Raw genomic sequence first — 27,465 nt, forward strand, 5'->3', positions numbered from 1 at the left:
AAAAATAGCAGATCTACAAGCTCATATCGCGCCACCGAGTGGCGCGATACGAGCTTGTAGGTCTGCTATTTTTGAAAAATCGAAGAACGACTGACATTTTTTTTTAATCTGATCTCAGGTCAGAATGGGTTCATCAGACCAGTGTGTGTCCAGTGGAAACCTCGTATGAATCTGATCTCAGGTCAGAATGGGATAATAATAATAATAATAATACAAAAGGAATGGTCTTGAACGTACAAGGTTTCCAGCTGACAGCGGCGACAGGGCTTGCAGACGACGTGGTGAAAAAGGGTGTACGGCGTGTTAGGAATTGTGATCTCTGTGACGCAGCCATCCCGTGTTCCATCGTCAAACTGATTTGGAAACTATCAGCGCTCCGCTTATAAATTTCCCCAGTGTGGAAAGCAATGCATACAAAATGAAGTCGGCTCTATTTTATCTATCAGACTATCTCTCTCTCTCTCTCTCTTTCTCGTATGTAGTATGTACATTTGGGGGGCGCACACCCTATGCCAATGCAACTTGCTGGAATGAAAACGATAGTAAGATTCCAAACTCCCTATTTTATTGCACGCGGGTCCCTGAGACGCTTTCTGCATAAATATATCCATTAGATTACCGGTGACAAATAAGACACAGATCTTCGTCCTAACGGCGAAGCTCTGGCGACCAGCTGTGATAAAACAACAGCTGTCCCTCCCGAGGATTCCTGTTGTTTTGTTTTTGTGCGTTCGTTAAAGCACAGCGTGTGTGTGTGTGTGTGTGTGTGTGTGTGTGTGTGTGTGTGTGTGTGTGTGTGTGTCGGGATAAAGAAACCCACTGCAGCGCGAAGTGGATCAGATGGAGACAGAGAAAGAGGAGGGTGAAAAATAAACTTTGCAGTGCAGAGTAAAGTAAATCAACCGTTTATAGAAACGCAGGAAAACAAAGAACCTCAAGCATACCGTTTAGTTCCCGAAATGTTCCTCCCACGACATGATTTGTACAGATTGCACTGGGAATAGCCTCCAGTCTAGACGAACGGGTTATCAAGGTGGGGGAGGCGGCCCCGAGGGTGGCACGTCTGAGGGCGCCAACTGTGGAGCCAATTGGAAAGGTAGAGGATAAAGTAATAAATAATAATAATGTAATTAATGATAATTGGTCAACCCACAGAGGAGATCCTATATAGGATAATAACATTATTGTCATGACGCGGCACGTTGTGAGCTTGTAGATCGGCTATTTCCTTTTTTTCTTTTCTTTTCTTAAAGATTAGTTTTATGCCTTTATTGATAGGGAACAGTAAGCAGACGGGAAAGGGGGAGATATGTGGGGAGTGACGCGCGGAAAAGGCCGGCTGGTTTGGCAGCCTAGATGCCCAGACGGTTGATGCTAACCGTCCAGGCCTATTTCTTAAACTAGACCTGTACGTGCCCGTCGGCCACTAGCAGCTGGCCTACTTGAGAACGATGTAACTTGGGAACCTACTGTAATAATACCCGTTGCGCCGTCAACTTGTCATAGCACCCCTTTTAACTATTTGTCTGTGTCCCTTTTGTGCCCATACTGTACAGTATATGGAGATCTCTGTATCTGCCTGTGCCTGAAGAGTGCAAACGGCAAACTGACTGTGAACAGTGGACTGGTTAAGTAATCAATTGGCAGGTGTGGGGTTGCCATGGCAATCAATTGGCTGAGGCAGAGGCTGGAAATTGCTCAGGTGAGCGACTTTGGCTCATTAGGTCCACTGGCAGAGCATGACCAGAGCCTCTTGTGGTGTTTCTGGACAACAGTGTATGCCACCGACTCAAGGCCGGGCACTGCACTCCCTGCGAGGGTGTGGAACGCGCGTGTTGAATTTGAAGTCGGTGGGGCAAACTGTTCTCGCGTTATGTGCATTACAACCGTATACACACACGCACACAGAGACGTGGCGCATGTAGATGTACGTTGGAGTGGGGGGGGGGCTCTGCGCAGGGGCGCGGCTCCTCTGTGTCGCGTTCTATTGTGGCGGTTTGTGCGTCTGTGACTGCAGTAAAACGGTCTCATCTGGCCACTTTAAAAAAAAGGAGAAGACAACAAAAAAGGAAAAAAAGAACAGCCACAGATTCATTACACGTCACTTTAATTTCAGAGCTGCGATTCATTATGGAGCGTCAGTCGATTTATTTTTGTCCAGAGGTTGTATATATTCTTCCCCCTAGCAGAGCATGCAATGCATAACTTTTATATTATGTTGCTGTCTGTCGGGTAGATAGAAACCTCTTATCTCCATATTTAAACTTTTGTAAATGAACGCCCCACTTGATCATACCACAGGGTCACACAAAAGCAACAAACGTAGCAGATCTGCAAGCTCAAAAGTTTAAAATGACATTTAAAAAATTTAAATGAAAAAAGGTTGGCTATTTTGCATGTGACATGTGTCGTGTCTATTTTCGCTAGTTTTGCGTGACACTCTTTGCATGATGAAGTAGGGCATTAGTTTCCGAAAGAAAAAGTTGAGATATGGTCCAGGACGCCGGCATGGTGGTCCCGGCACCCTAGGCCAATGGTTCCCAAACTTTTTTTATGTCAAGGACCCCCAAAATTATACTCATTTCGTGGTTGGACAAAAATCCATTCTCTCCATCCACTACCATTGAAATAAGGTGTTTTTTCAGTTGCTTCATATTGATATTCTGTGCACTCAATTGCTATTTTAAACTTGGTGTCAGTAAAAAGGAACATCACAGGTGCAGCATGGTGACTGGGCATATCATGTTTGTTTTAAAAAAAAAGATGTTTTAGCAAATTCAACATAAACGAGGCGGAACCAGGGCACCAAGGCAGAAAGAACCTGCTGGTTAGTCAGTCAGGGACCAATCAGAAGGCTGACAAATGGTCAATTCTGGCGAGGCATCGGTATATGCGGTTATTTGAGAATGATGTGTGTAACGTTCCGTTATAACGGGCAAGTTTTACCTGCTAAAATGAGTTCGCCTGCCTGGGTAATTTGTATGCAGTCGTTCCAGGGGCTTATGTATTCAGCCAGAATTCTGTCACTTTAAGAGCTATCAAATCTGTTTTGTGTTTCAAAATGGCATTTGAAGTTACTTACCAAAGGAGGTGATACTAAGTCAAAAGGATATGTACTGCAAATTATCTGTCCTTTAACTTAAATCCAGCCGGAGAAGCTGAACATAAATGTGTGAATGTCTCATGCACATCCAACAGTACTTAAATCCATTTACTCTAATACTGTACTGATTGCTAATTCAGTTGTGTGGAAATAGTTCAATGTTGAAAATGAGTGCGCGGTATTTCCCTTTAAGTTGTGTTTTATACTTCAGCTGTTCAAAAAGAGCTGATCTACAAGCACACACTGTGAGCTTGTAGATCAACTATTTTTATAATCGTTTTAGCAGCCAATACTTTTGCACTTTTACTCGAGTAAAACTTGGAATACTGTTACTACTTGCAGTATTTCTACTTTTACTTAAAAAAAATAATATATATATATATATATATATATATATATATATATATATATATATAAATATAAATATATATAATCTAAGTACTTCTTCCACTTATATATACACACACATACTGTATATATATATATATATATATATATGAGACAAAAAAGGGATATATATATATATATATATATATAAATATATAATCTGAGTACTTCTTCCACTTCGTTTGTACAACTGTCGGCTCACACAAGCTGTGTCAAGGTCCGCTCATTGCCAAGTAATGAAGGATGTTCTGCCGAGCACCTTCCTTTGTTACGTCCCCAAGGCATAATTACATGCACCTAAAGAGTGGGATCAATTCTGAACAAGCATAATGGAACACACGGAGTAAGGTTGTTCAATTATTTCTATGGAAAGCGCTTCTTAACCCATCAAAACCGGGTAAGCGTTTGTGCCCATTTTAGATTTCTTTGGCTATTAAAAAAAAATGGCAAGGTAATACAAGCATGTCACTATGATCTTGTAGATCTGCTATTATATACACCAACTTTCAAAGCGAACAAAATATTTTGAGATGGGGGTCCTCCGTCCTCGACCAAATACCTATGATTTTGGGGGTCCTTGACATGGAAACGTCTTGAGAACCACTGAAAAAAACAGCACAAGTTTTTTCAGAAAACAGTTAGGATTTAGAAGACATCATTTGTATTATCGGCCCCAAGGTCGTAATGGGTTAAGGCAGGAGAGTGGAATAACACTCCTGTCCTTCATACCAAGGTAGCCTACTTTTTACTCAACTCCAAGTTCGCCTTTTGACACATATTTTCGTATGTACCTCAGCGCCAATGCCTTATCACGCCTGGGGTTGGGGGGGGGGGGGGACGGACGGACGGTTCAAACCGGAAATGGAAAAAAATAAAGGCTTATGCTTTGCATCTGATTTATCTAAACGATAGTATTTCGCTTACAAAAAGTATGTTTTGGGTGGATTCAAATGACAATCGCGGGACATGTTACGTAGCAGATCTTTACTTCCTAATCCTGACTCAGCGGTTTCTGGACAAAAGGGCTTTCAAGTTAAACAGGTTGAATGCCGCCAATGTACGGCGGTCTAACAGCCAACGCTGCCTGTACAGAGTTACCCTTGAACAGCCACTGCACCGACCGCTGAGTTGCTTGTCATGAAAATCCACTTCAAAACGGTGTAATCACTTGTTGTAGTGTAGAAAAGTATTCCATAGCGGCGAATCACAACAACAGCCTTGTTCCTCCGGCAAGTTCGCCATTGTAAACAATGTAAAAATCGCTAAAGTATCACCCGAGTAAAGTTTTTGAATAAATGCAGTGAAGTGAACACCACAGAGTTTGCCCTTGAGGTGCAGTGGAGTGGAAGTATAAAAGCATTGAAAAATGCAAACACTCGGCGTCTCCGAGTACCTACATTGTTTGTAATATTCAAGGACAGTATACTTAAGAGTGAATACTATTCAGCCGCCCTGCGGGAGGGGCTTCTCTTTCGTGTGCTAGCTGTCCTTTACCTACCCCACCGTTTCCCAAACAGTGGGTCGGGACCCATTTGTGGGTCACTGACCAATATCTATGGGTCAAGACAAGTCAAGTACAAATCAAAATGTATTTTCTTACATAAAAAATAAATATATATATATATATACAGTATATATATTGAAAATAGCTGATCTACTGTACATGCTCACATTGTGGAGCGTGTTGTTCTGCTATTTTCACTAGTTTGGGTCCCAGGCAAACTGATTTCTCTTTTAGGTGTTGAGCAAACACACACACGCACACGCACACCAAGGATCCAGCGCGGCCCGGACTAAATCACCACCTGCTACGCGCAAATTAAATATTGACTTCACGTATTGACTTGTAGATCTAATTTGAAGTGATTGCGGATAGGCAATAATGGTGCAGAAAAAGAGTCGGGGTCTGTTTTAATGGGGACTGCTGTCCGCGGGCCGTTAAAGGGGCGAGGTAATTGGCCGGATGACCAAATCATGAGCTGGTCGGCAGGCAGAGAGAGACAGAGAGAGAGAGAAAGAGAGAAAAAGAGAGAGAGAGAGAGAGACGACTCGCAGAGACAGAATCGCTTCACCAGGGCCGACCGACGTCTATTTAGCTTTGGTGGTTGACAGACTCAATCGCCTCTCCGGTGAAATGTGTTCCGCCATTCAGTCAGGACTCGCCATTGTGATACGGAATTGCGCCCCAGCGTGTGAATAGAAAAGAGGAGATAAATTGAGCGAGGGAGTAACACAGACGAGTCTGAGAAAGAGAGAGAGAGAGAGAGAGAGGAAGAGAGAGAGAGAGAGAGAGAGAGAAAGAAAGAAAGTGAGCAAAAGGGGAGAGTGAGGCCGGTGTTTGAAAAGACTGTGTAATTGTCATTTAAGTGAGGAATTGATGGTTTTTTAACCAAGTTCAGTTCATGGCGGTACCATGGCGGTGGGGAGGGTTTGTACGTATACGTACAGACGTACGTACAAATACAAATGAGAGAGAATTGGCCGCCCTTGCCATTCGTTCCTCACAGTCTGGCAAGTGCCACATGCTGAGGGCAGAATAGCCCCCCCATTTCCATTAGCAAGGTCTCCGGTGTGGTGCATGCCAGACAGTAGCTGCAGTAGACCATTGACCTGTGTGGTGCATGCCAGTAGCTGCAGTAGACCATTGACCTGTGTGGTGCATGCCAGTATAGCTGCAGTAGACCATTGACCTGTGTGGTGCATGCCAGTAGCTGCAGTAGACCATTGACCTGTGTGGTGCATGCCAGTATAGCTGCAGTAGACCATTGACCTGTGTGGTGCATGCCAGTAGCTGCAGTAGACCATTGACCTGTGTGGTGCATGCCAGTATAGCTGCAGTAGACCATTGACCTGTGTGGTGCATGCCAGTATAGCTGCAGTAGACCATTGACCTGTGTGGTGCATGCCAGTATAGCTGCAGTAGACCATTGACCTGTGTGGTGCATGCCAGTATAGCTGCAGTAGACCATTGACCTGTGTGGTGCATGCCAGTATAGCTGCAGTAGACCATTGACCTGTGTGGTGCATGCCAGTATATCTGCAGTAGACCATTGACCTGTGTGGTGCATGCCAGTAGCTGCAGTAGACCATTGACCTGTGTGGTGCATGCCAGTATAGCTGCAGTAGACCATTGACCTGTGTGGTGCATGCCAGTATAGCTGCAGTAGACCATTGACCTGTGTGGTGCATGCCAGTAGCTGCAGTAGACCATTGACCTGTGTGGTGCATGCCAGTATAGCTGCAGTAGACCATTGACCTGTGTGGTGCATGCCAGTATAGCTGCAGTAGACCATTGACCTGTGTGGTGCATGCCAGTATAGCTGCAGTAGACCATTGACCTGTGTGGTGCATGCCAGTATAGCTGCAGTAGACCATTGACCTGTGTGGTGCATGCCAGTATAGCTGCAGTAGACCATTGACCTGTGTGGTGCATGCCAGTATATCTGCAGTAGACCATTGACCTGTGTGGTGCATGCCAGTAGCTGCAGTAGACCATTGACCTGTGTGGTGCATGCCAGTATAGCTGCAGTAGACCATTGACCTGTGTGGTGCATGCCAGTATAGCTGCAGTAGACCATTGACCTGTGTGGTGCATGCCAGTAGCTGCAGTAGACCATTGACCTGTGTGGTGCATGCCAGTATAGCTGCAGTAGACCATTGACCTGTGTGGTGCATGCCAGTAGCTGCAGTAGACCATTGACCTGTGTGGTGCATGCCAGTATAGCTGCAGTAGACCATTGACCTGTGTGGTGCATGCCAGTAGCTGCAGTAGACCATTGACCTGTGTGGTGCATGCCAGTAGCTGCAGTAGACCATTGACCAGGCCTTCTCCAGAGAGAACAAAACATTGACATACTGCCGTCTACTTTCAAAAGTTTATACCAAGCTAACCTCTCCTGTATGGATGTGTAACTATTTCTGACAGAATATGCACAACTTTCTCTTCATGAGAGAGAGAGAGAGAGAGAGAGAGAGCTCTTCACTAGGCTGCATGATGATGACACCCACTGCTACAGAAATGGAGTTTTTTCATTCAAATCCACTGTGTCAATATTTGCCCGTGGGCTCTAGCCAAATACACTGCTATTGAAAGGCGTCACACTTGGCAAGGCAAGGGACAGCAGCATGCGAGGAGAGATGACAGCGGAGGCCACACTGCAGAAAAGTGATCAAGTCCCTCTCGATAGGTGCAGATTTAATTGGGATGCGGGGTTGCTTCAGACACAGCGGGCATGCATAGCAGCGTGCTAGCTTTTTAAGTGGACTAGCTTGAGGAGAGTGACAATGAGAGTAAGAGAGAGGGGAAGAGGCCAGACAGACAGGCAGTAGGGAGAAGGCTGCGGAGCACAGCATCAGCAATACTACACAATGCTGCTCTGTTTCCACAATGAGGGAAGCAACAACAACAATCACTTTCACATTCTCTGCAAGCACGAACTGTTTGTGTGTTGCGATTGTTTGCTCTTATAGCTGGCAGTCCACTCAGATACCACTCAGTGGCCCAACGGCTGACCTGAGCTGAGCTGAGCTGAAAGAAAGAAAGAAAGAAAGAACGAACGAAAGAGAGAACCTGCACAATGTATGACAGCAGAGTTCAGATGGGGGGCCTTTAGTCCCTGATGAAGGCAGAGGACCCGGTCTGGAGTGTTGTGGGACACATTGGTGGATAGTTAGCTTGGCACACAAGGTCCTTTCCCTTCCATGCACGTCCACTCTTCCCCCTCATCTCCCCCTATCTGCACTCCGGCACGGACGGTGCTTAATTACACGCCGCACGCCAAGACCGGGCGTCGACACTTGTTTAACCGCGCCCCCCCCCCGCTCGATTTGGACAAAGGCGATGCCCGCAGCCTCATTTGCATCAGGCTTTCACCTTGAGCAACGGTGCCTGAGCCGTGTTTGGTCCTAATTTTAAACAGCCCAGAGGCAGGAGTTCATTAGCTGGACTATCTCTCTTTGGCAGATCGGCGCACGCCTTCTGCCTTCCGTGTACACATAGTAGAGCTCTACAAAGTGAAGAGGTTATTGTAATTCAGTGGTGTAAAGTAACAAAATGTATTTACTCAAGTACTGTATATGTACAAGTACATTGTTTAGGTATTTTGATTTTACATGGAGTATTTCCAGTTTTCTGTACTTTTCCTTCTACTCCACTACATCTCAGAGACAAATATTGTACTTTTACTCCACTACAATTATTTGAAAAACGATGCAACGCACTGTGAACTTGAAGATCTGCTATTTTCAAAAGACTTATACATTTTATTTATTTGAAAACTTGTGAAATGGGACATTCTGTATAATGAGTACTTTGAAGCTCAACAGCGCCACTTGAAGGTATAGGTCACTGAGCACAAGTGCAAAGCTGTTCATACCCCAAACAGACAGACAGACAGACATAGAGTCATTGGAGCGGCTGGCATCGCTCAAAAATGAGGAGCAGTCCAAACACATAAGCCCTATTTTATTCATCTTACAAGCTCACAAGGCATCACATCTTTGATTTGCTTTTTTCTTTTGACAAATCTTGTGGAGGGGGGGGGGGTCCTTGTCTCCTCCCTCCACCCCGGGGTCTCCTCAAAGGAGGGGGGGAGTGGGGTGGGGTGACTTCCTTTGTCCCCCATCACCACCCTGGGGCTACTGCAGGAAGTTCTCAAATATCTATGGAGACTAGATTGTCCTATTGACAGTAAGGAGATCCATGCTTGGCTGATCCAGCATCAACACTCCTCCCATGGTTCTGGGAGGGGGAAGACATTGTATTCATCCCAGAAAGCTTAAAAACTTGCAACATCACACACTGCAACATCCATCTTACTAGTTGAGCTGTTACTACTTGCGTGCAGGTACACAAGTGTAACATTTTCTTTTCTTTTTTTTAGCTCCATTGTCTGTTCCTGCTATTCTGAAATGTGATTCCCATAATTCAGTTATAGAAACGAAACCCTATACAGAGTGCCGCGGGGCCCTATAGTGCCTAGGACATTTTGGAAAGCAACAATGTTTTCAGAAACGGTATGTATTAACTTTACGAGCATTTGTGGTGCCTGCGTGTTTAGAGAAGCTATCAGTTAGAAGAGGTGACTTTTTACATTATTGTTCACTTTTTTCCCTTCTTTTACAGTTTACAAACAAAACATCTAATCTGGTTTTAAACTCTTTTCATATCAAGGCCCATTATTTCTTCAGCATTTGAGCCACTGACCACCATTTGATGAGATTTAGCCTTGCAGACCCAAAACTTATTATATTGGAATATTTTGTTCTACATTCTCAAATTGTGTAGACTTCTTGTTTAACAATAGTTTAACTCGTGAGAGCGTAAAATGAAACCAAAGTGGACCCATAAGGGTCCATTTGGTTTCATTGTACACTCTCAAGAGTTAAAGATAAGGGTATAAGATATATAAGGGTCCATTTAGCTGGGGACCACCTGGAACACCCTCAAGGACCACTGGTGGTCCACGGACTACTGGTTGAAAACCACTGATCTAAATAGTTGACTTGTATGCAGTGCAACAAATTGAAGCAGAATGTTAGAGTTTGTCTGACCATGTCATGTCCTTCTGGCTCAGTATGCTAGTCGTGGCCAAGTCTGCTCATTGAGAGTGACTTGGCTGTTAGCAAATCACTTGTAGTTGCGGGGTTGCACTTTTCAGGGTGTTATGTTTCTAAAGTGTGCTTTGCTTATTTGGGCTTCCTTCCTAATGTTTTAGAAAATAGTTGGTTCTGAAGCAATGTATTCATATTTGACCCACATCTGAAAATATTTTGTGCCAGGGACCCCCTCAAAATGTGTGTGTGTGTGTGTGTGTGTGTGTGTGTGTGTGTGTGTGTGTGTGTGTGTGCACGCGCGCACGCACGCACACTGTGCATGTGGCCTAGTCGCTTCTTTTCGGCTTGTTTTTATAGACCTGACACCTCTCTTGTGTAACCTGACCAAACCTTCAGTAAGCTAGTGGTTTGTGTGTGACAGACCAAACAGTCAGTAAACTAGTGTGTGACAGACCAAACAGTCAGTAAGCTAGTGTGTGACAGACCAAACAGTCAGTAAGCTAGTGTGTGACAGACCAAACAGTTAGTAAACTAGTGTGTGACAGACCAAACAGTTAGTAAACTAGTGTGTGACAGACCAAACAGTCAGTAAGCTAGTGTCTGTGTGACAGACCAAACAGTTAGTAAACTAGTGTCTGTGTGACAGACCAAACAGTTAGTAAACTAGTGTGTGACAGACCAAACAGTTAGTAAACTAGTGTCTGTGTGACAGACGAAACAGTTAGTAAACTAGTGTGTGACAGACCAAACAGTTAGTAAACTAGTGTGTGACAGACCAAACAGTTAGTAAACTAGTGTGTGACAGACCAAACAGTTAGTAAACTAGTGTGTGACAGACCAAACAGTTAGTAAACTAGTGTCTGTGTGACAGACGAAACAGTTAGTAAACTAGTGTGTGACAGACCAAACAGTCAGTAAGCTAGTGTGTGACAGACCAAACAGTTAGTAAACTAGTGTCTGTGTGACAGACCAAACAGTTAGTAAACTAGTGTGTGACAGACCAAACAGTTAGTAAACTAGTGTCTGTGTGACAGACGAAACAGTTAGTAAACTAGTGTGTGACAGACCAAACAGTTAGTAAACTAGTGTCTGTGTGACAGACGAAACAGTTAGTAAACTAGTGTGTGACAGACCAAACAGTTAGTAAACTAGTGTGTGACAGACCAAACAGTTAGTAAACTAGTGTGTGACAGACCAAACAGTTAGTAAACTAGTGTCTGTGTGACAGACGAAACAGTTAGTAAACTAGTGTGTGACAGACCAAACAGTCAGTAAGCTAGTGTGTGACAGACCAAACAGTTAGTAAACTAGTGTCTGTGTGACAGACCAAACAGTTAGTAAACTAGCGTGTGACAGACCAAACAGTTAGTAAACTAGTGTCTGTGTGACAGACGAAACAGTTAGTAAACTAGTGTGTGACAGACCAAACAGTCAGTAAGCTAGTGTGTGACAGACCAAACAGTTAGTAAACTAGTGTCTGTGTGACAGACCAAACAGTCAGTAAGCTAGTGTGTGACAGACCAAACAGTCAGTAAGCTAGTGTGACAGACCAAACAGTTAGTAAACTAGTGTCTGTGTGACAGACCAAACAGTTAGTAAGCTAGTGTGTGACAGACCAAACAGTTAGTAAACTAGTGTGTGACAGACCAAACATTTAGTAAACTAGTGTGTGACAGACCAAACAGTTAATGCTTTCCACTTCCAGTGGTGAAAAGTAACTAAGTATTTACTCAAGTACTTGAGTGAGTATAATTGAGAGGTACTTTTACTTCTAAGCTATATTCAACTGCCAATAACTAAAGAACTGAACATCGTGGAAACAATCTTATTTCCCCCGATGAAGTAGATACTCTCGATATTTTGTGTTTACATCGTCATAGAACAAAATACTCTGTGGCCATGGGTCTTGAAAGATTGGTAAAGAATGCTCAAAAACACCTGGAAGTGTGTGCAGACTGTTCTAAAGAAACTCTGGCAGTTAATGAGTTCATGTACTTTGTTACTTTCCACCACTGCTGAAAACTGAAGACACTTAACTAACCCCTGTTCACTTAACCAACTAACCCTAACTTCCTTCCTTAGTTTTTCACCACCGCAGGCTGCTGTTTGTGTGTTTGTTTGGCGAGCTTGTACGTGTGCGTGTGCGTTCCTCCGGAGCTTTATTGTGTGCTGTAAGATTGTGTGTGTGCGTGCGCACGCGCAGTGTGTTTTGTGTTGTTTGAGCCGGACGGTCGCCGTTCTTTGTGGCTGCATCTGTCTAGGGCTATTGTTAGCGGGGGTCCATCTGCTGGCCTCCAGCACAAACCCCAAACCCTTCTGTACACACACACACACACACACACACACACACACACATAGCTATACTTGTGAGGACAACTACATTTTAGTACAGTATTGAAAAGAGCCGGAAAACAGCACAACAGCACACTTTTAACCATAAAGCAACTGTTTCTCCAGGACCAGGAAATATTGTCTTCACAATGTCCATATTCTAATTCTACTATATGACTTTTGAGGCACATTTGGCCCTCACAAGTATAGTGATACAAGCACACACACACACAACCCCCACCCTCTTACAAACAACAACCCCCTCTCTCAGTCTCTATCTCTCTCCAAGACTTTCTCTCTCTGTCTCTGTCTCTCTCTCTCTCTCTCTCTCAGCCAGCTGTCCCCTTTCCATGCCCCCCCCCCCCCCCCCACACACACACACACACACACACACACACACATACTACCCCCGCCATCCCTCCTCCACTGAGAGTGTCTGGAAGGTCCTCCATGGGGGCCCGCCGTTAGAGGGACGCCCGGCGACACGAAAAACGGAAAACGCCGAGTGAGCCATTAAAAGGAGCACACGCGTCACACGCACACACAAAATGTTGAACGCTCCCTCAAGTACCCAGAGAACAACTTCCCAAACCTTTTTGTCAGCACATATTGGCCTCTCGAAGCTGCTCTCGTTGGAACACGTCCAAGAGAGGAGAGGTGGAGAAATAAAAAATACAGATGAAAATGTATTGCCCCTCGGTCCACGGGACTGGCGGCTTGTTTAAAAGGCTATAAACACAAGACACAAGGGTCTGAACACCGGGCAGTGGGGGGCTGTAATATGCATACACAATACATACATCAACGATGGATTTGAATACTAATCGATTTCTCGCCTGCTCGACCCATAGACACTTGTCAGTCATCGACCGGCGTTTTGAGTTATTATTCTGATGTGCAGTTCAATGGGTTGGAAGGACAACAGTGAGTTCAACTATTGATCAGTTCACTGAGGCTAGCTGCCCTCAGGGCGATTTGCCATGAGCCACAGTAGCACTGCTGCTGGTGACTGATGGATTTATGCCTTTAAAAAGAATATAGGCATTTCTGGTTGATTTGACAACACAGTGCAGCGAGAAAGAGCGGGGTCTAGTGCACCTCTCAAAGTGGGCCACGAGGGCCTTACTTGGGGGGTACTTGAGCCAGCCATTCGAAAATAGGCGATATACTATCGCTACGCTATTTTTGAGCCGCGCCAGCCCCTCCTACATCCAGTTTTTGGTTACACAAACTTGGTCTTAAACATTAAATTCCCCATTAACAATGAATGGAGAATTTTACGTCATATAGTGTCTGAGCAAATAGGCATAGTGTATATTTTACGGCATGGTGATGTACAATGATAAAAACGCCCTTCACTTCACATGGGTGTGATTTTTGAGTGGTCTGTATTTATATAATACATGTTTAGGGTACCAACAACAGGTGACAAAGATGTTGTGCTGTTCAGCTTCACACTGTGCACAGGTGCATGATGGGAAGCTGAGTTTTTATGCACCACCCACTTCAGACGGGTCAGATTTTTGAATCATCAGTCAATCTTGACTCCGTGGCCATAGCCAGAAATAAATCAATTTGGGGGACCTCTAAATGAGAACATTTGAGAGCCACCATGGTCCACTAAAGGCTTTCAGCTACCTATAGCCATCTCACGCAGCGTTGAATTTAACTCTCAACATTTGTGTCTTTTTGTTAACCAGTTGGTGTGGTTGTGATGACTTTTTTTCCCCACCAATGCGTGTGTTGGATTCCCATAGCTCCACTCAGGTCTAGTGTTCTCACGGCCACGCTGCTGCCAAACGCTACGCTACGCTACAGAGTCACTGCTGAATATTAATAAAGTGGCGTGCCCTCCCCCCCCCCCGGCCATATGTGAGGCTATCTGCGTGATAGGACGAAATGTGAGCCGACGGTAGATGAGGAAGTGACAGAGGGTCGTGGTGAGGGGGGTGGAGGGACAGAGACTGAGACAGGCTGTCTGGTCATGGTCCAGTCGCTTAGGGGGTGACCATTTTCAAACTCCCAAATTGGTAGCCTTAATTACTTAAAAAAAGCCTGTCATATTGTCTCTGTATTGTTAATGGTTAATGGTTTGTGTTGGCACCGTTTGTTTTACATCACCATTACATCACCTAATCAACATGAGTTAGATATATTAGCGCCCCTAACTTCACACGGGTGTGATTTCTTTAATCTTCGTCTAGGCTTTTCATCAGAATAGGTGATTTTGGCACCTCAATGCATGATGAAGATTTTAACTGTTCGATTTTAAATTAGACAAAAAGCGTCTCACAGATATTTGTTTGCGAGTCCTGGACTCCTGGCCAAACAAGGCCTCTGTTCACCCGTAGTCCAGCCTCGTCCAGCCAGTCCGTGAAATAATACAGATTATTATTTTACACACTTCATCATTTGCACTTTTAAGGAAAGCGTATAAGAATACAGATCAAAAGAAGAGAGTACGGTAAAAATAAATTAAAAAATCTATATGCAAAGGTGTAATTATGCGCTAACAGGTATGTACATGAGAATAATTATAACAGCACAATAGGGGTCATGACCATTATACTGTATAATGGCAGCGCTAGTAGCGTGCGGACGGTGCGGTACGTGGCCTCTGTGCAGAGCTCACTCCCTCTGTCGTACTTCATTCCCTGATTATGCCCCATTAGGAGACAACAGTTAAGATGATCTGTCGTATAGCGCCAGCCAGCCACTCTACAATTCCTCTCCTTTCCGTCACTCACGACACTTAATATAGCGATTGACCTTTCAGCACTTTCTCATTGTTACCGCGGTGAGTCAATGTGCGTCCGTGGTGGCTCATGGCTGCTTCTCCGCGGGGCCACGGTGTGTGTGAGCTGGTATATAGGGAACAAGGTGTCAAGGGGAGAGCAAATTGTCTTCATCATGCCTCTTGGGGTTATATAGACGTTTCTCCGCGCGATGGTCATTCCTGCTTTAGAGAGTTTTGTTTGGGCTGGCCATAGATAAATCCCCTGGTACCTTAACAACTTCAGCCTCTTGCATCCCTATTTTGGTCGTTATATTTGAAAATGTAACAAATATTTCAAAAAATAGTTGCAGATGCATTTCTTTGTAAAAAAAATAGGACTTACGTGGTTACAGATGGGTTCTTATTTAAAGCCTTGATACAGAAATGCTGCATTTTCAAATGAGATAAAAGACCAATATCCCCTCACAGGTAATCTAATACAAGCGCCAGACGGAGTCAGTATGGATGTCAGTCAGTAATGTAGCTTCGGCTGCTTCCACGTGACTGTAAGTTAGTGGAAATACCCAACACCGTCTCATGTAAAAAAAAACAGTACATCTGAAACACCGTGAAGTAAGTTCTCTTGCCAAAACATTGCGGAACAGACAGAAACCCACAGAGAGAGAGAGAGAGAGAGAGAGAGAAGAAGCTGACAGGCTGCACAGCGGTGGCATCCTTATCTGCAAGCGCAAGCCTTCGCCCCGGCCCGTCACTGCTCTGGCCTGGATTCTCCTCACTTCGGTGTACATTTTTGATGAGCTCTCCGAAGAGACAACAAAGGCCCGCATCAGGAGAAAAAGAAGAAGCGAACCACGAGTAGGAGACGCTTGGCGACGAGGGCAGAAGAAGCCGTCTTGAATGTTTGATAGCGGGGGGTGTCGGGGTACGGCTGGAGGGGACCCTGCGGTTTTGTTTGCATCATTGGCGGGCGGGCGGAAACTCTCCGTGGCTTCATCCTGGCACTCCCGAGCAGGGGGGCCCCCGTTGACCCCTTCGCTCGGCTCCTCTGGTTGGGAGGACCACCTGTGGTCCTTGAGGGGGTTCCAGGTGGTCCCCATGCAGCCAAAGGATGGTGAGATAGTAATCAAATGGACTCTTAGAGATCTTTAACTCTTGAGAGTGTATTACATTTCACGCTCTCAAGAGTTCAATTATTGCTAAACATCTGCATTACTTAACTTACAAGAAGTCTACACAATTAGAGAATGTAGAAGAATTGTTATTTTGAGCAACGTTTGCATGTTATCTCTCCTAATGGTACCAACATCAATACAGCATAGAATTGTGGACAAATTCTTTCGTTTTGGCTCTGAGAGGTTAAATGTCATCAAATGTGGTGGTCTGTGCCTCAAACGCCAAATAAATAATTGGCTTTGATATGAAAAGAGTTGACAACCACCGGTATAGACAGAGGGAAGAAAGGAGCGGGCCAAGTAGAGATCCCTGGGGGACCCCGGGTCAACTACGTACTATACTGTGAGGTTTAAGTGAACAGAAATAATGACTTGTACGTGTATGTACACTAGTATACACAGTACAATCCATAGAGATGGATTCTGTGGCGATTCCCTTTCCCCACTGTCAGGTGGTGGGTGAGGTGACAACTCCTCCCTGGCTGCATGCTCTGTGACAATGAGTCAAGCTCCATCCAGCGGGTGTGAAGCATACAATACTGAATATCCTGTTCCCGACAACATGCCCGCTATTACTGTACTTGCCTCACACCCCCTGTGCTATAAGGCAAAGAAACACCATTCCTGTTCGGAAATACTGTACAGGTACATGCCAACAATGCAGTGATGCAGAAGTGGAAACAGCCAATTATAGCCACGCACACGTTCACACTGAGATGCAATCTGAAACATGGCAAGACACCATTCGGAAGCTGGGCCTCAAAACAACATGCATGGGACGTTGGTGCAGGGACGGGAAATCAACGTTTTTTTTTTGCTTTCAGCAAACAAACAAACGAAAGCATTTTAAGTGGCGCCCGCCGCTCGAACATACAGTGCAACGTCCGACCTGGCTCCGTTTAGCGAGGACCCCCCCCTCCTCCTCTTTCTCTGAGGCTGATGGAAAGTGACAGGATGCAGTTCAGAGAACCCCATAATGAATGGCCAGCGAGGTGGTATAGGCGAGTGTGAGCAATAAGTGGATGCCGCGCCTGAACGGGCCTTTTATGAAAAGAGAGGGTTGAGCAATGAGCTCCCCTGCTGGGCCGCGGCATTCAGACCGTGCAGAAAACAGGTGGTGGTTAAGGCTTTCTCGTTATCGCCGTTGTCGTTATTGTCTCTTTTTTTATGGACATCAATTGCTCTGCGTGTACGTACAAGTCAGCTGGTACTGTGATCGATATCATCTAATTCTGATCGAATTGGGAGCGTGAGATTTGTTCATTTCATTCTTTTTGATTAAGAGAAGCTGCAGTGGGAACCAGCAGGCAATGTCAATGTGTCACAACAGGCTAAATTACATTCCATTTCTCTTCCCCCCGACGGAAAATCATCAATAATAGGGATGATAACCAAACTACAGTTTGATGCTGCAGTATATGATTTCTCCTTTTATTCACTCCTCAATTTGACAACCACAAAAATGTGTATGAAAGCATCTGGTGGAACTAGTAGTATATAGGCCTTACGTGATAAGGATAGCGGTGAAGATTTATGGCAGTTTCAGTGATGCGTAATTTGCTAAATATAATTATGTTTCCTCTCGTTGTGTCAAAATGCGTTCGAAGTTTCTCAAAACTATAATCTCCACCCTCTCCATGTTTTAACCCATTCTGACCGGGCACCCATTTTGGTGTTGGCATCATGTTATGCTTTAGCTATTGAAAAATAGCAGATCTACAAGCTCATATCGCGCCACCGAGTGGCGCGATACGAGCTTGTAGGTCTGCTATTTTTGAAAAATTCGAAGAACGACTGACATTTTTAGAATCTGATCTCAGGTCAGAATGGGTTCATCAGTGTGTGTCCCGTGGAAACCTCGTATGAATCTGATCTCAGGTCAGAATGGGTTAAGCTGGTCTGCAGAAACAATTTCTATTCAGAAAAGCTGCTGCTCTGTGCAATCAACTGGAGCAATCGCTTCAACAAAGGCACACCCCTTTGTCTCCATTCTTCCACCTACAAACTTTGGTTTCCCCTCTCATTCCTTATCCCATTCTGACCTGAGATCAGATTCATACGAGGTTTCCACTGGACACACACTGGTCTGATGAACCCATTCTGACCTGAGATCAGATTCTAAAAATGTCAGTCGTTCTTCGAATTTTTCAAAAATAGCAGACCTACAAGCTCGTATCGCGCCACTCGGTGGCGCGATATGAGCTTGTAGATCTGCTATTTTTCAATAGGTAAAGCATAACATGATGCTAACACCAAAATGGGTGCCCGGTCAGAATGGGTTATTATCATCGAATGTATAGGCCAGTGTTTTGCAAGTCAAGGGGCTAAGGTATTGCGCGATGCATTCCAATGAGTCCAGTTTCAGATGAGCAAAATTAGACTGTGGGCATGTATGATTTGCATTTAAATGGATTTATTGTCTGTCGACCGTGTGACGGGCAGTGGCCACGTGATCAAATTGTTTTCTCTGGGAGGGAGTTTGGGGATACTAGGGGTTTTAATTTGGACTTTGTTTGGACTGGACTGCTTCTGTGTTTGTCATTGTTGTTGTTTTTTGCAAGCTTGAGGCGCAACGAACATTTTCACATGATTGCTATCAGTTGTTAGACTGGGCCAAACAAACGCTAATAACAGTTTCATATTGGAACCTAATATCTGACGCTTATCTCGAGCATCACGAGTAATTTGTTTCCATGGATTATCAATTATTTCTGCAAACCTTGATAATATTGTTTCTTACTGAGGCATGTGTGTAGATACCAATAAACTGCCGTTAGGAAGGAAAGAGTGCCGATGCTGCAGAAATTAATCAGGAAAAAAAATAATTAGATAAAACACTGCCGTTCTTTGACGGCTGCAATAGAGGTCAGACTGCGGCTGTTTACAGTGGGTCCGCTGAGCAGACAGGATTATCCGTCCTCATTAAGTGGACATCGTTTTGATAGTGCTCCATTCAGATAAGAGCCACTGGGAAAAAAAGGGGGAAAAAATCGCCTCAGCAGTCATTCAGATGGCAATCAACACGGCCCCCTCCAGCTGTTTCTTTGTTTACAGTCCATTTGCTAAAACGGCCCTCGAGTCCTGGAAAGGTGCCGTGAAGTCAGGCAGGAATGGCCGCTGCTGTTCCCAGAGTAGATCGCCTTCGGCCTGTGTTCCCCCCCCCCCCATTTCGATTGATTTCCTCCAAAGGACCGCCTGGGAGTAGCGTGGTGACTGACCGCCAGCCAGTGGTGTACTCAAAATACTAAACCCCAGACATTACTTGAGTTAGAGTATACTGTACATACTCTTGGTCAAATAATACCTACTCCACCGAAGGTTGCTCAGTCAAATTGGTAATTGAGTTAAACGTACAGAGATTGCTTAAGTAACCGAAAGTACAGATTACAAGGTACATTTTATTTCTAATATAAATACATTGCTATATTGAAATTCAGAACATTTCCCCCGATTTCTCCCATAAAAACTAAATAATGTGCCGTGTTGTAAGCTTGTAGATCGGCAATTTCCACTATAATAGAAGTACACCTCAAGTGTTTCATTCATAACTCGCCCTCTTCTCTCACTAGAAATGCAGTGTCAAAAGTGTCTTTGAAATGCAGTGGAGTGTACAAAGAATACAAATACTCAAGTAAAGAAGTAAATGTGCTTCGTTGCTGCCCCACACTGCCGCCAGCTTATCACTGAAGGCACATGGGAGTGCCTGGCCCTCTGCCGAGAGTTTGGCACGCAAGGCCACCCGGGGAACCGGGGTCCCAATCCCCCGACCCACACCCCCCGGGAACGGAGCCATACGAAAGGCAAACATGGCACGAGTGCACACATCACCATCATGACGGTGTCTCCGACATCCATACTCCTGTTCAGACAGCTCCTATCTAGTCTCTGCCATCCATACTCCTGTTCAGACAGCTCCTATCTAGTCTCATGTCATCCATACTCCTGTTCAGACAGCTCCTATCTAGTCTCATGCCATCCATACTCCTGTTCAGACAGCTCCTATCTAGTCTCATGTCATCCATACTCCTGTTCAGACAGCTCCTATCTAGTCTCATGTCATCCATACTCCTGTTCAGACAGCTCCTATCTAGTCTCATGCCATCCATACTCCTGTTCAGACAGCTCCTATCTAGTCTCTGCTATCCATACTCCTGTTCAGACAGCTCCTATCTAGTCTCATGTCATCCATACTCCTGTTCAGACAGCTCCTATCCAGTCTCTGCCATCCATACTCCTGTTCAGACAGCTCCTATCTAGTCTCATGTCATCCATACTCCTGTTCAGACAGCTCATATCTAGTCTCATGTCATCCATACTCCTGTTCAGACAGCTCCTATCTAGTCTCATGTCATCCATACTCCTGTTCAGACAGCTCCTATCTAGTCTCATGTCATCCATACTCCTGTTCAGACAGCTCCTATCTAGTCTCATGTCATCCATACTCCTGTTCAGACAGCTCCTATCTAGTCTCATGTCATCCATACTCCTGTTCAGACAGCTCCTATCTAGTCTCTGCCATCCATACTCCTGTTCAGACAGCTCCTATCTAGTCTCTGCCATCCATACTCCTGTTCAGACAGCTCCTATCTAGTCTCTGCCATCCATACTCCTATGCATACTACTTTTACTCCGCTGCAATCATTTGACCACTTTAGTTACGATAGTGACTTTTTTCCCCTTCTACAAAACATACATTAACCACTTCAACCCTGTATACATTTCGGCCATTTGAAAATAGCCGATCTATGCGCTCACAATGTGTCGCATTGCGAGCTTGTAGATCTGCTATTTTCTAAATATTTACTTTTGAAAACTTGTGAAATGGGACATTCTGCATAATGAGTACTTTCTACTTTTGGTACTTTAAGTACATTTTGATACCAATACCTTTGTGCTCCTACTCAAGTAAATATTTTGAATTACGTACTTTTATTTGTAAAGGATCATTTCTACATTGCAGTATTGACACTCTTACGTACTTTTACGTACTTCGCACGCAGAGCGAGCGCCGTTGCGTATCTCTCGGGCGAAAGAAAGGAAACCTGCCGCCGCATTATCCACGTCGAGGGCAGAATCCAATTTTCAGAGGAGCGGCCGGCCGTGGCGTGTTAGTGGCGCGCGCGTGCGCCCGTTGTATATCATCTAATTCTGACTCTCTCCAGGGAGGTCTACCCGGTTTAGTTTGACAAGATGTTCCGCAGGGCAGCGAGTGTGGCAGAATAACGGTGCTCTGATAGAGCGGGCATGGCAGTGCACAGACAGTGCACCTGTGTGTTTCTCCCGAGCCCCGGACTCAACCTTTCATCACAGTGGAGACAGTCCATGACACTCTGCTTGCACGCTGCGCACATACACGCACGCGCACACACACACACACACACACACACACACACACACACACACACCACCAGAGCTCAGCCACGTGACCTAGAAATATGTCATATATATCGTCGGTGTTGGGCAGAGACCTCTTTATCTCCATATTATGTTGTATTTTTTCACATCTACGTTGGATTGTCTGTACTCATTCATTAATTACAGACCCCTATACCACGGTTCCCCAATTAGTTTTCCCCAAGGGCAACATTACAGTATGTCTAGGGTGATTTTTTATATATTCTTTGACAGGGGTTGGACAGTTGGTCCTCGGGGTTGGACAGTTGGCCGCCTGCCCTATACATTTCATTGACAGTATACACCCAGGGCTCTACACAAGATACTATCCTTTCCCTGTGCACCAACTCTTTTTTTCCAGAAAATAGCGAATATATAAGCTCATAATGCTTTGTGAGAATAAGGACGCTATAGTTTTCATGCAAGATATTTGTTCACCACCGTTTCGGTATATATCGGACGACAGTTCAAAGTGAAGTGCGGGCATAGCTATCCGACTGTGAGCCGTGGGAGTGGAGCGAGCGACTCCTGGGGGAGTCCGAGAGGTGACCGGTTCAGCGGTGCCGGCCGACTGTCTATCTGGAGCTCTGTGGCCGCATAGCGCTGTAACCGTGGCCCTTGCACAGGCTTCAATTAACCTGCGCTGTCACCCAGCAAGCAACACCGGTGGTCTTTGGAGCATGAGTGGTGGGGAATATGTCCCAATATGCTGCAATATACTGCATGTCTGAACCCCCTCAACGGGATTCCTGTGGGCTAGTGCAGGGGTTCTCAACCCGTGGGTCGCGACCCCTCGGGGGGTAAAAAATAAAATAAAGAAAAAAGAAATAATTGTAAGTGAACGGCTGGAAAATGGAAATTAAGAGTTTACATAGTACAAAGAGTACACTTTACTTAATGATTATATCTGGTTTCAGTATTTATTTATGATATATTTTCTTTATTTATTAAGGTCAGTTTGTATTGGGGGCGAGACACGGCCAAAGCATTTCCGGGGGTCCCCAGCCAAAACCGTTGAGAACCCCTGGGCTAGTGGTGTCAGTGGAAGGGTGACCTTACCTAACCTTAAAGCCCAAACTATAGCACATCTACAAGCTTGAGCTCGTTTATTTATTATTTCAATTTCCGGTGCATGCAAGCAAGTACAAATTAGGCATAATTCCAACCCCTAACCCCCTAAACCTAACCTAACCAATGTCTAATCCTAAAACCGTCAGAGGCCAACGTGAATATTTTTCTTAATTTTAAGCTCCCCAAATCTTTTGTAACACACACAGACACACACACACACACACAAACACGCCCACACGCCAATTCATCCCCGTGCTTAACACTGGCCTCACGTCACCGCCTATGGTAACTGATTGATTGATTGATTGATAATTTTATTAGACTATAATGGTAACAGGAGGGAATATGTTAAGTGTCATACGACAAAGTTAAATCAGGCCAAAGTAACCCATTACCGGTCCATTATATCTGCATGTCAAGGTACCCTTGGAGCCATCAATGCATGTAACCCCCTCCCCCGCCCCCCCCCCCCCCATGAAGAAAGACCAATAAATTGTCCCAAACACTCTCAAGGGTCACATTGTTGTTGACCGATACATAAAGTCCCCCCCCTCCCCCGAAGTATAATAACAACACCCATTTTATTTGTCGAGAGAGAAGTTTGAAGTCATCACTCACAGCACCCGTTACTACGTTAAGAGGAGACTATAGCACATAATGCCACGACTACTACACAGCCATTTGAGCCGTACGCTCTTGTTGTGCTGTGGTGTTCTCCTTAGCACCCTCTGCACATTAATGGGCCGTTTCAGGGCCTGGGAATCCATACCCAAGGCCCTGTAATGGCATGATATGTGCAATTAACGCTTCTCTTATAGAAGCCTTCTCTGATCTCGGGTGAGAGGGACAGCATGGTTTGGCAGGCGGCCAAACAGGCGCACGCAGGCGCACACGCGCTCGCTCGCACACACACACACGCATGCGCACACTCGCTCGCACGCACACATGCACACACAGAAATACACAGTGGACACATGTGTGTGCAAAAAAAAAAGGCAGAGCGACGCAATAGTGAGCGCGTTTGAAACAGTGGATGTGCTTCACTCCAGTGACGTGGTCTAGTTGTTTCTCTGCTGGCAACCCAGCCTGCCCGCCTCAAAGGGACGCCGCGTAGCGTACAGGGGAGGCAGGCAGGCAGGCGTCTCGCTCTCCGCTTCTCTTCAACCCGAGTGTACCGTAGGAAGACGGGTTGTTTACCCACCTGTCACAGCAGAGGGAGAGAGAGAGAGAGAAGAGATGCTGCCAGAAACTTCTCCACTGGCATTTTTGTCAGCTCTCTCTCTCTCTTGTGCCCCCCCCCCCACCCCCCACCCAGCTGTAGAGCCTGACGGATGCTCCATTTTTTGGGTCTGATGCCGATCACAATTTTGGAAAGTCTTAGACCACCGATGTCTATGTTTTGCCCGCGTTGCAAGCTTGTAGATCGGTTATTTTCCGATTAGCCGAAGTATAACGCAGGGCTGTTTGCGGTTTTGAGGTATCAATCTAAAATCTGCAAAGTAAGTTAAAACTAAAGTCTCCAAATACTTGTGGAGTAAAACAGATTAAATAAATAATAATTAAAGAATAGCCGCTCTACAAGCTCACAACGTCCGCGCGACACCTGGTGAACGTCTACATCAGCTAGCAAGCATCAGCAATAAAAAATACAATAAAATATTGATTTTGACTAAATTACATGCCCATAATGGAGGTGCCAGCCAGGTTGAAAGTGGATAAAAATCAGGACACATCGGCTCCATTATTTTGTCGACACGGATGTCGTCAAAAAGGTCAAAAAAAGAAGAGAAAAAGGCCGATATATATATCAGCCAAAACGATATATCAGTCCGACCTCCTTCACCGTCACTTTCTTCCTCTGTGACAGTCTCTTTCTCTTCTCCTTCACTATCCCCCCCCCCCCCCCCCCCTCTCTCTAGGAGGGCATAGTTTCTCCTCCCTCGGTCGAGATGCTTCAAATGAATGACCTTTGAGACAATCAGAGGTGCCTCTGGTTGAACAAATGGTGGCCCCCGGGGGCCAGATGTATGGTGTTGCTGTGGCGGCCCGCGGATTACATTGATCCCCTGAAACAATGGCGGGGCCCACCGCCACTCTCATGGCTGGGGGGGGGGGGGGAATTAATAAATAACAAGTGAATGAAGTTCCCTTAGTCGGGGGAAAACAGCAGGGAGGGACTCTCCAGAGTGGCTGGATTTCATAGGCTGTGCTTTTATATGTCTCTGTTGTTGTTTTTTTTGGTCTCCAGCTCAGCTACGCAGCAAAGTGCTCCATGTTACTTTCAACTCTGAAAGCATACAAATGGTAAATTGCCTTTTATCCAAAGCGCTTTATACAACATGCATTTATTTCACACACAGACAGATAGGCAGCCATGCGAGGCACCAACCGGCTCACCGGGAGCAGTTAGGGCTTCAGAGTCTTGCTCAAGGACACGTCGACACTAACCAAGGGGGAGCCTTGGGGATCAAACCGGCAGGCTTCAGATTCCCTGTAGCGGCCGCTCTACCTCCTGAGCCACTGATGTCCACATTGGTACATGCTTTACAACTGCATAATAGGAAACCATTTATCCGGGTTTCATAGACTTCGGCCCGGAACTTGGTTCATTCGCAGCTTGTATTATGTTCTTGTTTTGTCCAATTACAGCTTCAGCTGCTTGCTGTGATTATGCGAATCGGTGTTATTTACAGACAAAATGCTGGACAAAGGTGGTAATTTCTTAATCGACAACAGTGAGAAGAAACACATTTAGCTTGTGTATCAATGTTTATGGAGCTGACACACCGCGTCTATTTCTGGAACTTTTCTGTTATTTTCTGTGGAGCCAGCTACAGAGAGAGAGAGAGAGAGAGAGAGAGAGAGAGAGAGAGAGGGGGGGCAGCAAGGGATGGTAGTGGGCAGAAACAGAGATGGAGAGAATGAAAGCGGAGCACCCCGGTGCGACTCTGAAACGTTTCCCCATCTTGTTCGACATGCTGATTAGAGTGGATTTGGACACAAAAGCGAGAATTTAGTTTCCACGGAAACCCCTTCCTCCCTCCCATTTTGCTCAGTACCGAACCCCTGGCTGTCCAACCCCCCCACCCCCCCCACACACACACACACACACACACACACATCCCCACATCTGTCTGTCTATCTTTAGCCTGATTCGTACTCGTTCAAAGCAGCCGACCTAAAAGCTCATGGCGTGGGCTTGTATAGTGTTGGTTATTTGCGCCGTACCACACACCACCGCGCGCATGCAGTGGTGGAAGAAAGCACGCCATTGTTTTACTTAGGTAAAAGTATCAATAGTGCTGGGCTGGCCCCGGGCGGTTAGCTCTACCGTCTGGGTTAGCTATAGGCTAAGTGCTGAGCCAGCCTGACGGCGTGCCGCGGGTTCCCAATATCATTATATCAATACTATGTACTCCGCTACAAGTAACAGTTTGGAATTCAAAATGTAACTGAGTAAAAGTACAAAAGTATTGGCATCAGCATGTACTTAAAAGTACCAAAAGTGGAAAGTAGGCTACTCAGTGTGCAGAATGTCTCATTTCAAACTCATTTATAACAACCTTTTGAAAATCTACAAGCTCACAATGTGTCGCATTGTGAGTTTGTAGATCTGATCATTTCAAATGGCCGAAATGTAGCCTATATATATATATATATATATATATATATATATATATATATATATATATATACCGTATATATATATATATAGGGCTGAAGTGGTTAATGTAGGCCTATGTTTTGGAATATAATAATCCATTTCTACAGTAACTCCCTAACTAAAGTTTTCAAATAATTGTAGTGGAGTAAAAGTACAACATTTGGATCCAAAATGTAGTAGAAGTAGAAGTAACAGAATTGGGAATTATAGAAACACTCAAGTAAAGTACCAATACTTAAAAATGTTAGTTAAGTACAGTTCTTAAGTGAATGTACGTAGTTACTCTCCATCACTGACCGTGCGAGACCTTTTACAGATGCTCCCATTCTCTCTTGGTCCCATACACCCCCCCCCCCGCCCCCCCTAGAGTTTGGCAGGAGGGGTGGTGGTTGGGGGGAGCGGGCAGTGGAGGCTCCCTGATTAGGAATTCGGCCTTTCAGGCGGCAGAAAGCCCCCCCCCCCCCCCCTCCTCCCTTTGTTTTAAATGAATCCCTGCATTGGCCCCCCTGCTGTCCTCCTCCTCTGCACTTTGTAGCCCCGGCCCAAGATTGAGGGGCAAGGCTGGACCGGTATACCCCTTCGACAACAACAACAACAACAACAACAACAACAACAGAGTTTTTGCTAAAAGCTATACATGTGGATATAGCCTATACTAGATGGAAGAAAGGACAGGGCTTTTTTTTCTGTTTCTTTATGCACCTTCCGCTCTGCACAGATTATAAGCTCACAATGTGTCACATCGCCAAACAAACAAAAGTCTTCCACAAACTGTGGGGCAGTTGCACAAACAGATTCCCCTTTTTACTATGACTACAGCACAGAGAAAGAACACCCCCCACTCCATCTTTATCACCCCATCACCACCCCACCACATCACTAACCCCCCGCCTGCTTTCACCCATCTCAAATGCACGTCCACCCTCTCTCTCTCTCCCTTCAAATCCCAACCATACTCCATAGAATAGATAAAAGAGAGAAATAATAATGATAAAAAAGGGGGACAGGCTAGCGCTATGGAATATAAAATATTTAGAGTGCCTCCTCTTTG

At 45.2% G+C, this 27,465-nt stretch overlaps 1 protein-coding gene across 1 annotated transcript in view; it reads left to right on the forward strand.

The window, feature by feature from the left end:
* Positions 1-27,465, forward strand: part of phf21b (PHD finger protein 21B) — a gene marked incomplete at both ends in the record, with an annotated part of 108,504 nt that overhangs the window by 46,706 nt on the left and 34,333 nt on the right. The window lies entirely within an intron of this gene.

Source organism: Protomyctophum bolini, assembly GCF_963924005.1.
Source record: "Protomyctophum bolini genome assembly, chromosome: 23".
In the NCBI taxonomy this organism is placed as follows: Eukaryota; Metazoa; Chordata; class Actinopteri; order Myctophiformes; family Myctophidae; genus Protomyctophum; species Protomyctophum bolini.